The sequence below is a fragment of the Haplochromis burtoni genome, unplaced genomic scaffold, assembly GCF_018398535.1.
Source record: "Haplochromis burtoni strain Fernald_Lab_line unplaced genomic scaffold, NCSU_Asbu1 Contig_196, whole genome shotgun sequence".
NCBI lineage: Eukaryota > Metazoa > Chordata > Actinopteri > Cichliformes > Cichlidae > Haplochromis > Haplochromis burtoni.
The window spans coordinates 547,449-557,908 of NW_024582557.1; the positions used below are offsets into that span (position 1 = coordinate 547,449).

The following is a 10,460-nucleotide window of genomic DNA, read 5'->3' on the forward strand; positions in this document are numbered from 1 at the left end:
TCGTTTCAGTAGATCAATTCATGGTGATGAAACTGTAGAAATACATTAAGTTTCTTTCTCAGCAATGCTGGCTGTGAGGCTCAACAGTGTCATTTGGCTGAGTGACTGTGAAACCACTTTCTAGTCCAGGATGCAATTTTTCAGCAGCTGCTGTGTGGACTGACTGTCACGTGTCAACAAGTAGTTGCCGGGATGAAGCAGAGTAGTTTGGGTGATTCCTTGACTTTTCAGTTAAATCCTTGATTGTTTGTTTGCCTTAAGCACACACACCCAGAAACTCCAAAAAAAGTTTAACACAAACGAAAAGAAAAAAAGTAAAGATTGAAAAAACACTTTGTGCTGTCTGTCTTTTATTCTTTTATACACTTTCTCTGCACATCTTCACCTCTGTGCACTCTTTCCTGCCTCGAGAAGTCTGAAATATCATTACTTTTATAGTGATTAAAATATTTACCGTTAGAAACACAACGGCTGAGAATGATGAGCTGTGGTGGAATTTTTTTAGAGCTGTTCCTTTACTAAGTACCGATGCTACACAGGGCGATCGTGGCTCAAGAGTTGGGAGTTCGCCTTGCAATCGGAAGGTTACTGGTTCGAGCCCTGGCTCGGACAGTCTCGGTCGTTGTGTCCTTGGGCAAGACACTTCACCTACTGGTGCTGGCCAGAAGGGCCGATGGCGTGATATGGCAGCCTCGCTTCTGTCAGTCTGCCCCAGGGCAGCTGTGGCTACAACTGTAGCTTGCCTCCACCAGTGTGTGAATGGGTGGATGACTGGGTATGTAAAGGGCTTTGGGGTCCCTAGTGGGGACTAGTAAAAGCCCAACACAAATACAGGCCATTTACCATTATATACACAGTTTATTATTGCTAAAAAAAAAGAGAGAGAGAGAGAGAAAAGTAGCTATTCTTACAGACAAATGGTCTCCACTTCTCCCCAGTCTTTTATAGATTACTATTATTGCTGCTGATGTTTAAAGTTGAGCTCTTTATTATTTATTTTTTCAATGTGTCACATTCTATAAAGTCAAGTTTACAGTGTGTCTAAAACGAGCTTTTAATAAACCTAGAAAACCAGACCTCCGCATTGATTAAATACACCATATTAAATATATTAATAGAATGTAAAAAAATAAAATAAAATCTCAGCTGAATGAAAAGCCATGAAATAAAAAGTCTACAGGGGGGGTTAACATCATTAATGGAAAACTGAGGGGGTGTATTTATCAAAACCGTGGACTAAACTTTACTTATCTGGTTAAAAGTCATCACTTATAGATTGTGGTTGAGCCTGTTCAGTCTCAGTGGCTGGAGTTGAGGTTCCCGCTCAGTCATCAAGGCTTTCACTGGTAATATGTTAAAGGAGTTTTTATTTTCTAAATGTATTTTTGATACTTTCTTCACACTCCAATCTAACTCCTACATCGAATATGTTAGCCAAGATGGCTTGCAAGACAAAACTTTTTCTGGTAATTTACACATTTACTTGTTACACATATCTGTGCATGAGTACAATAACTCATAGCAATGAAAAGAAGAGCAAGGGACAGCTTGTTTAAATTCAATTCATGTTCATTTTATTTAGAAAGCACCAAATCACAACAACAGTTGCCTCAGGGCTTTAGCATGCTGGTTTTCTCTCAGAGACATCAGCACTGATGCCACCAGTGCTAGCTACCTTTTAGGTAGGGCTAAAATCCCACATTTTCTTGTGTGTTTAGTGTTTACGCGTGACAACTTCTCATCTCCACTGTAAAAGAATTTAGTAAAATATGTGGTCAGAGAATTGTGGCAAGTTCCAGATGTTCACAAATGCAGTAGCTAGCATAACAATCATAAGATGCTGTAAACATCCTTTTTGTTAAATGTACAACTCAGAGTGTTCGATTTGAGACGTTTTCCTCTTGAAACTCACTGTATGTGTGCACTGTGTGAAAGACTACATGAGAACTCCACTTGTAATTTTGCATTTATGTTATTTTCACTCAATTTTTGTTGATGTTGAATGATGAAAACAACTTGCTTAGGTTTAGGAGTAGATAACGCTGTGACTTAAAGTCAAGCATTGCAGCATTCGCTCAGTTCCCTGGCGGACTACTCGTGCCCTTATATACTAAAGTTTTGTCACTGGGGACCAAGGGACCTACTAAACAATTAGCTCTGGCTCAAATTCCACTTCTGGTGTAAAAACATGCAGTATAACAGTAATGCAGTACTAATGCATGCACATTTTTTTTTTCTTTGCAGTGGTTGAGCGGTTTTCCTTCTCTGATGTCCTCCCCGAGCACTGGAAAGAGCACAGATCGAGCCAGCACAGACAAGTAAGTGAGAACATTTCATAAAAATCAATATGAACCAATGTTAAATTATGACATGTTACAGTAGACAGTAGTATAGCAGCTCTTTATGTTGCGCTTGCACTTGTGGCATCACCTGTGTGTGGTGTCACTGGTGCCGCAGCTCTCTTGTTTTTTTCTTCTGTTTGTTTCTTTTCTTTTTTATCTTTCTCCACCATCCTCCCTCCATCTCTGTGCTGCCAAGCCTGAGCTTGGTGGAAGAAGAACAGAAAAAAAAACAAACTGAGAATGAGAAAAAGAAAGAGCGAAAGAGGGAGGGAGATCGGATTTCCATTCCACATTGGATCACTGGAGTGGAGTCTAAAACCACAGAGTGCGCTGGCACTGGACAAAAAGGCTGGATTCAATAAATATGTGGACTAAGCCCTCCTATTCAGACCCTGCAGTATTGAGTTCCTTATTTAGGTCATTTAGACTGGGCAAAATTGATACAGTATGCAGCTCAAATCTATAGCTCTATTTTTTTCGTCTCCTTTTCTCTCTGTCTTTGCCCTTCTAAATAAAAAAGAGATGAGAGGGAATCCAGTGTGTGGGAGTGCAAGAACGGCAGCTAGAGAAGGAGCAACAGAAAAAAAAATAGGCAGGGGGATTTTTTCTTTTCTGTGCAACACTGGGAATGTTTGTGTATTTTGAGAAGAATGACAAAGACAAAAGAGAAGCAAAAAATTAGGCAGAGTTCACGCAAAGGAAAAAGAGATTGAATGAAGGAGATTAAGACAGTGATCCAAAGACAAAGTGTGTGTGTTTGTAGGAGAAAGGTGGTATTTTGACATTTTATTAGAGTCTCAATGAGGTCTGCACAAGACAATGCTCTCCTGCCTCCTCGTTTAGCCTGATCTTAATTGGCCATTAGATTGAAAAATAGCCCATACCTCCTCCACCTCCTCCTCTGTGCTCTTCCTCTCCTCTACTCTGCAGCTTCAGAGCTGATTAGACTTTTGATTTACTAATAAACACAGAGAAACAGATTAGCTGCAGAGCGGCGGTGGCAACAGCCAAGCTTTACTGTGCCCGGAATAGGAAACTACCCGCTGCGGCCTCTGAAATGCTTGCTGAAAGCTAGCTAAATTTAGTTTAGTCTTCTAATTTAAAGTGCTCTGATACTAAAATTAACACTGACAACTGGTATCTCTTTGAATAGGGATAAACTGGTCTTCACATCTCATGGAAACGTACAGTTTGGGGGTTTTGGGTTTTTTTTTTTAAACATGACACAATCAAAGTATTTTCTGGAACTTGCAAAGTTTCATTCCCCGATGCCAAGCCATTTTAAGAATATATTAACCTGCTGTTTTGTTTGTTTTGTTTTGTCGCCCTTATCTTCCATAGCTGCAGATGACTATGCTTTGTGCTTTTTCTTTCTACAAAACTCACACTGGCCTCTTATGATAAATAAGACATTACCCACAATGAGAGGAACTCAATCAGCGCTTGTGTTGGCTGAGAGTGAGAAAGACAGGGATAATTACTCACTAAATAGGCAATCACCGAGGTGGCGCCCACACAATCAAGCCTGCATGTGTATTTTGGGGAGCCTTCACAGAAATGCCGGCCAAAAGCCTCAGAAAATGACGAACCAAGCAATAAAGTAGGCAAACAGCAGTCCCATCGGGCTAATACTGTAAGCACGGGTCACAGGTAGGGCTTGAAAGTGTTTTTTAAAGGGCTGTAATTCAGACTGCAAACTCATGTCCGATTGCAAAGCGAGAAGAGACAGTCCTGCATCATGAGTAATGGACGAGCACGTTCCTCTTCATCATTCATTCCAAGCGGCAATTGAGTTTCGGTTGTGTATATTCTGTGTTGGATTTTGTGTTCATTTTCTTCTCCCACACCTTCTGTGAATATATCTGTTTAGTGGCTACATAGGGATTTTCTGGAGTCATAAACTTGACTGATGACTAGACTGACAAAGAAAAAGTGGAGAGCGCAAACTGTATATGGACAAAGCCACAGTGTCATCTGCCAGTTTGGACTTCCATTTCAGAGCTTTGAGTTTGACTTTCTAGCCATCCTGACTGTTTCTATAATGCTCAAGACTGTATTTGAACATACCAGCCAACACTATTGCTCGCTACCTAGCTTTGTTACTAAGGCATATCTATAATTCATTGTAGCATTAAACTGGGTGCTAACTTTGGGGAAGTGGAAGACTGGAAATCAGGCCTTAGATGTATTTATTTCTGCCATAAAGTATGACTTTTTTAGCACAGTTGTGGAGCCAACCTTAAGGAAACTACCACTAATACTAGGAGAAAGACATGCAGGTAGCAGAAGGACTAGGAAATGTTTTAATTTGTTAAGTTTGCTGAATTATTTTGATGAGTCAAGTTCTTTTGAATTGCCTTTTTTGTTTTTGTTTTTAAACAATTTTTTATTTAATTGCTTTGACTGACTAAAAATAAGTTTTGCTGTTGTGTAGATAATAATTGTCTAATTCAGTGCTGTTTCTGTCTACTTGCTCCCAGCTGTGGCAAAATTTTTATCTTACAGACAATTACCATTTTCAATCCTCTTGAAAACCTTAAATGATGATGCATACAAAACTCACAGCTGACTGTGGAGCATTTCAGTACTTCTACCACTTTATTGTCTTTGAAACACAAATTGTTTGTAAGGTAGTTAAACAACTTGATAGTTAGTAATGGTGGCCATAGCTTTTATGAGTCTCAAGTCTCTTTATTTGAACAGACATTGCATATATTTGAACACACTTTAATAAGAGACCTTCCTCTTTTCTGAACTACTCTGCTGTCAGTGCTTTTTGCACTAAATGCAAAGTAAACCTGACACCATGTCTTCCTGCTGTTAAGATGAATTCTCACTAAAAGCCTCCCAGTGACTAAATGACTACAAAGGCACAATCCATCGTCTTTGATGGTCTTTTAATATGAAAAAAAAAAATCTTCAAAAAGAGTTTTCCTTTATATTGACAGCAGCTTAACAGTGATCAAGAAAATGCTCGAATCAGAACCTAGAGGAATGTATTTGAAGATGAAGGCAGACAGTATTTCTCACAACTAAAGATTGGTCAGTATGCTTGAATATGTATCATAAAGATGTGTACATTTCACCGTGTAATATAGAATATTGGAAGTTATAGCTGTTGCCCACAATTTGTGAACATCACCTTTCCTTTCAAAGTGGCCAGAATTTCTTCACTAGTCTTAAATGCTTTAGCTGAGCAGTTTTTAGTCAACTAGTCCAAGCCCAAAAGAACTTCTATAAACGAGGCACTTTTTTTAATAGTTGTTAGATTCTGAAATGGTAAATTGATCCACAAGGCTGTCCTGATGTGTCTTAGAGGGAACACACACACCCGCCCTCTCACGTCATCTATAATTGACTGAGACAGGACTCTTCCAGACACTAAACCAAGGCACAATGTACATTTCAATTCCTTTAATTTTAAATATGTTTATATTGTCTATCCTGTAAAATAGTCAGATATCTATTCATATTAATGTACAGAATTCACCTGCTTGCTGCTACTACTGCACATTCACCCAGTGTATATACTATATATATATATATATATATATATATATATATATATATATATATATATATATATATATATATATATATATATGTTCTTCCTCTACACCCCCCCCCCCCCCCCCCCAATTTTTGCACATGTCAGGCTACATTTCACTGTGTGTTATACTTGTATAACTATGCATGTGACAAATAATAAAGAACCTTGAACCTTGAACCTTTAGCAGAAAGTCCGGTCCGGTGTGGCGTGGGCCATCATCTACCAGGATAGATCACACTGAAAACCTTCATGGTTTGCACTGGCAGACTGTGTGGAGGGAGGACGAGGACCCAGATGCAAGCTGAGCTGTTTGTTTGTGGCTGGTAAAAGGTACAAAACAAAGGCAGATGCACACTGAGGCAAAACTAACTGGGACTAAACTAGGAAAAACTAAATGTTAAACACAAGAGACAAAGAACAACACCTTGATCATTATAAAAACATGGAGGCATGGAAACATAATGAGAACTAAACAGACGATCTGACAGTGAACAAAGGAAGACAGAGGACTTAAATACACAGAAGGGTAATAAGCGAAGTAGAAACACGTGGGGAACACACAAATGAATACGACCCCACAGCAAAACTAAACTCACTGAACATAGAAACACGAGACTCAAAATAAAACAATATAATGAAATATAATGAGATGAAGACTGTGACAACGTGACATGGACAACACAGACATGAAACACATAGCAGACTGGGCAGATGACACACAAGGAGAGGAACATGGAAACAGAGAAGGGGAACAAGACATAACTCGAAAACGACACATAAACAAGGAAGCATGGATTAAACTTTAATTAAACAAAACCTAACTAACACATGCTAATAATAACACTAGAACTTACCATTAGTCTGATACATCATAAGAAATCAGACATACAAAATACACTCAAAATGCTAAAAATGCCAAGTGCCCTGACAGAAAACAGACATGTTTTTGGCAACATCAGCAAAACCTTTGCTCATGTCCTGCCCCAGTTGAAAGATTTGACTCTCTGGAACTTTTCCAAAGGATTACTAAAGGATGTCCATCACCCATCACAGATGCACAAGTACAAGGAGACATAACAGGACTTCTACAGCATGATTAAAAAATAGCACCTGTGTTGAAAATAAAGTCAGCCACAGTCCAATAGCCAAAAACTAAACATTACTAGCTTCATAATCTTGTGATAGGATACAAAATTTTGAAGTATTCATGACCATGACAGATAAACCCAGTTTTCCCATTTGATATTGGCTGACATGAGGTGCACGAGAAGTTGGTATTGAATGTAAAATTGGCTACATTTAGTCATTCGCAAAATTTTTCAGTCATGCATGCTTTTACCCACCTAAACATTGCAGACCAAGAACCCCACAAACCCAAATAACAATCTGCTGTCTCTCTCTCTCTCTCTCTCTCACACACACACACACATATGGACACAGAAACAAAAACTGCTCTAGATTTGGTCGAGAATCACAACAAAGAGCCCAAGGCCTTCGAGGCAAACTCCTCAGATCCCAATCCCATTGAGCATCCGCGTGATACACCGAAAGCCCATCAAATCCGTGTTGCTTTGACAACTATGCCTAATTTTGGCAGCATTAAAACACTTTGTTCAACAACCTTTCAAAGAAACCCAAAGAGAAAAAAAAAACCTTGTAAAACTGTAAATTATTTTTATGCCGCATACAGCAAGTCCATCTAATCAACTACAAATGGTGCTTAATTACTTTGACTAAAATATGAATCTATCAAATACAGACTCAGTATCTCCCTTGAACAGATAGTTAAGTGCATACAATTTAATGACAGTATCTGAATAGAAAGCATATTTGCATACTGTAATATACATTATTACTTAGCAATTATTAATTGGCATCTCGCCAGACAAGACAAGCTCCTCGGTGTGGGCGGGAGGGGATGTAGCTAATTTAAGTCTGTAAGAGACTCATCAAATTTGGCATGATCACATAATTTACTAAATGGTTATTGATTTCACTCAAGCTGTATCAGCAGCAAAATACCTTTCAGTTAACAGTGATAACACTGGTAAACTTTGTCTTTAAAGGTGCTGACACAGGAGAACCTCGGTTCAAAGCTATGTTCCTTTGTTAAGAAAGGCATGGTGGCATACGATGGGATGTGCTGCAGTTTTCCCTAATCCTATGAATCTTGCTTAGAAAAATACACTTCCAGCTTATATTTACATACTGAGATAAAGTTTTCCAGAGTGATATGTAATTCATGCGTTTTCCATGTCATGTGTATTAATGTGTTTTCCATTGCCCCCATTTCCTTATTTATGTTTGTTATTATGAGACGTGCTGTCAAATTTTCTGGAATGATTTGATATAGCCCTTGGCACGTACATTTGTGCTGCACCACATGGTGTATCTTTCTGTGTGCATGTGTGTGTGTGTCCTAGTTTAGCTTGCCTCACAGGTTGTTAAACAGGCGATTAGGTTCACAAGGCAACACCTTTTAAACTTTGACAACTGCATTTTCGTGGGTTTAAATAGAGTACCAGTGTGCTGCATATAACAGTGTATGGGTGCATTAGCGTACAAGTGTGGATGAGTGCACAGAGTATATACTTGTCTGTGTGCTAAAATCTACCTACCTGAACATATAGCATACTAAAAGGGAACCATTTGTTGACTTTTAACTGGGGCTGCAAAGTGCAAGCTTTGCAGTGCAAGTTTTACTAATGGATTATTTATGTTAAGCATCAACAGTAAACTATTAAGAGGTACATTTTCCATAAAAGCTCTATTTTCCAACTTTTCAGCGATCCTTACTATTCAGTTAATATATCATAGTAAAGTATGTGGAAAACAGCAGAGGTTTAAAGTGAGCAGAAACACATTTCTGGTACGTTCAGTTAACGAGTTATCAAAATTGAATTTAATATATAATAACAAATAGCCAGTTAATTTTCCATGTGCTGAAGTCCGATCACCCTTCAAGCCTTAAAGAGAGGCAACAAATTGTAAAATAATATCCCACCTTTGCACACAGCACACATCTTTTTTGCTGCTTCTCATGTCTGTCATTTTTCATGCTGCTGATATCAGTGGTCATGTTACCTGAGAAAGTACAGGTACATGTTTAAACAGCTCAAGTAATACACTAAACACAGCCTTTTCTGTTCACCTTGGCACATAGTCAGTGTTGCTAGCCAGTGGCATAGCTGCTGTATTTTCCAAAGAGGGAAAGAAATTGTTAATATCACCTCACTGTAAGAAAGAGAGGACAAGCGAGGTAGATTACACATTACTTCTAAGATAAGGACTGCTCAGTGTGAGCTTTGCTACCTGAAACCTGAAAGTTAAGTTTCCCTTTTTAAACGTAATTAATCAGAAATTGATCCGATCTGTACATGATTACTGAATTTAACTGGCCACTGTATAATGTGAAATGACTGAAAAACAAACTGAAATATGATAACTGTGCAAAACGCCAAATACTTTAAACATACTGTGGTATGTTAATAGTAGTGGGCTTAAGTTTGAGTGGTCCAGGTCTGACTGTAAGATGATGATGCTCTTTAGCAGCACTAGCTAAATTTCACCTTTGCACTAGAGTTATAAAAAACAACTTTAATAGCTCACGTAACATCCACTTATACATTTAGAAGGCAGCTGGAAAATCTAGAGCAACAAACCTCAGATACAGGAACAACACGCGTCATCTGGTCACAGCATGTCCACAAATGAAAGAAAGATGCTGCAAAAAAATCAGTTTAGGTGTCATTTTTCTTTATGCACTGCTACACTGGATCCTGGTTGGACTAATGTAGTCTAAACCTTTCTTTCTGGTCTCAGCAAGAATGACTTTAGCCTTTAACTTAAAATATTTGTTAGTAAGTTAAAATGTAGTTTGTAACATATTCCGTTAAGTTACTCAATGTCAGTAACACATTCAGAATACTTTGGATTACCTGATATATTGTCATGCTTTTTACAACTACATGAATGTACTGTGTGATTTATTACTTTTACTGAAGGCTACTCACTAGGGCTGGGCACCGTCACTGATTTCTAGAATCGATTCGATCCACGATTCAATTCAATTTGATTCAATTTGATTCGATTCGATTTTGAAAGCTTAGAGGGTTCAAAAGAACCCTCTAAGCTTTGTGAATGAATTATATAAATTTCAAAATTAAGAACAGATACTAAAGCAGTTACAATAATGTAAATTTTAATTAACATTAGTATATATTTATTTTCATACATACATTTCAAGTGGATCAGGGATCCAGTATATATAGAACACATCTTTTGTAAACATCAGTAAAACCTCAGAGTAATAGTGTCTCACACAGCTTTTCTGAAATCCATTATTGTGTTTTGGAGACACACAGGTTAACACAGCATGTACAAGTGAACTGACAGAAACTGACCGATCAGAAAATGAAAAACTGCCTTTTAAAATACTTCAAAAAATGAAAACATACTGAACAGTATTGTAAAACCTCTGTGAAACTCATGCAATGGTCATGGTCCCTCCACCAGATCAAAGGATCCTCAGAAAGTGCAACAGGCTCAACGTCCCTGTATCGATTCAC

At 38.2% G+C, this 10,460-nt stretch overlaps 1 long non-coding RNA gene across 11 annotated transcripts in view; it reads left to right on the top strand.

The window, feature by feature from the left end:
• The window catches only part of LOC102302168, a 445,058-nt gene that overhangs the window by 316,232 nt on the left and 118,366 nt on the right, over positions 1–10,460 (top strand). For all 11 annotated transcript variants that reach the window (XR_006055031.1, XR_006055030.1, XR_006055032.1 and 8 more), the window contains one exon: positions 2,245–2,318. This is a non-coding gene — a long non-coding RNA (uncharacterized LOC102302168). The remainder of the gene's footprint in view (positions 1–2,244; positions 2,319–10,460) is intronic.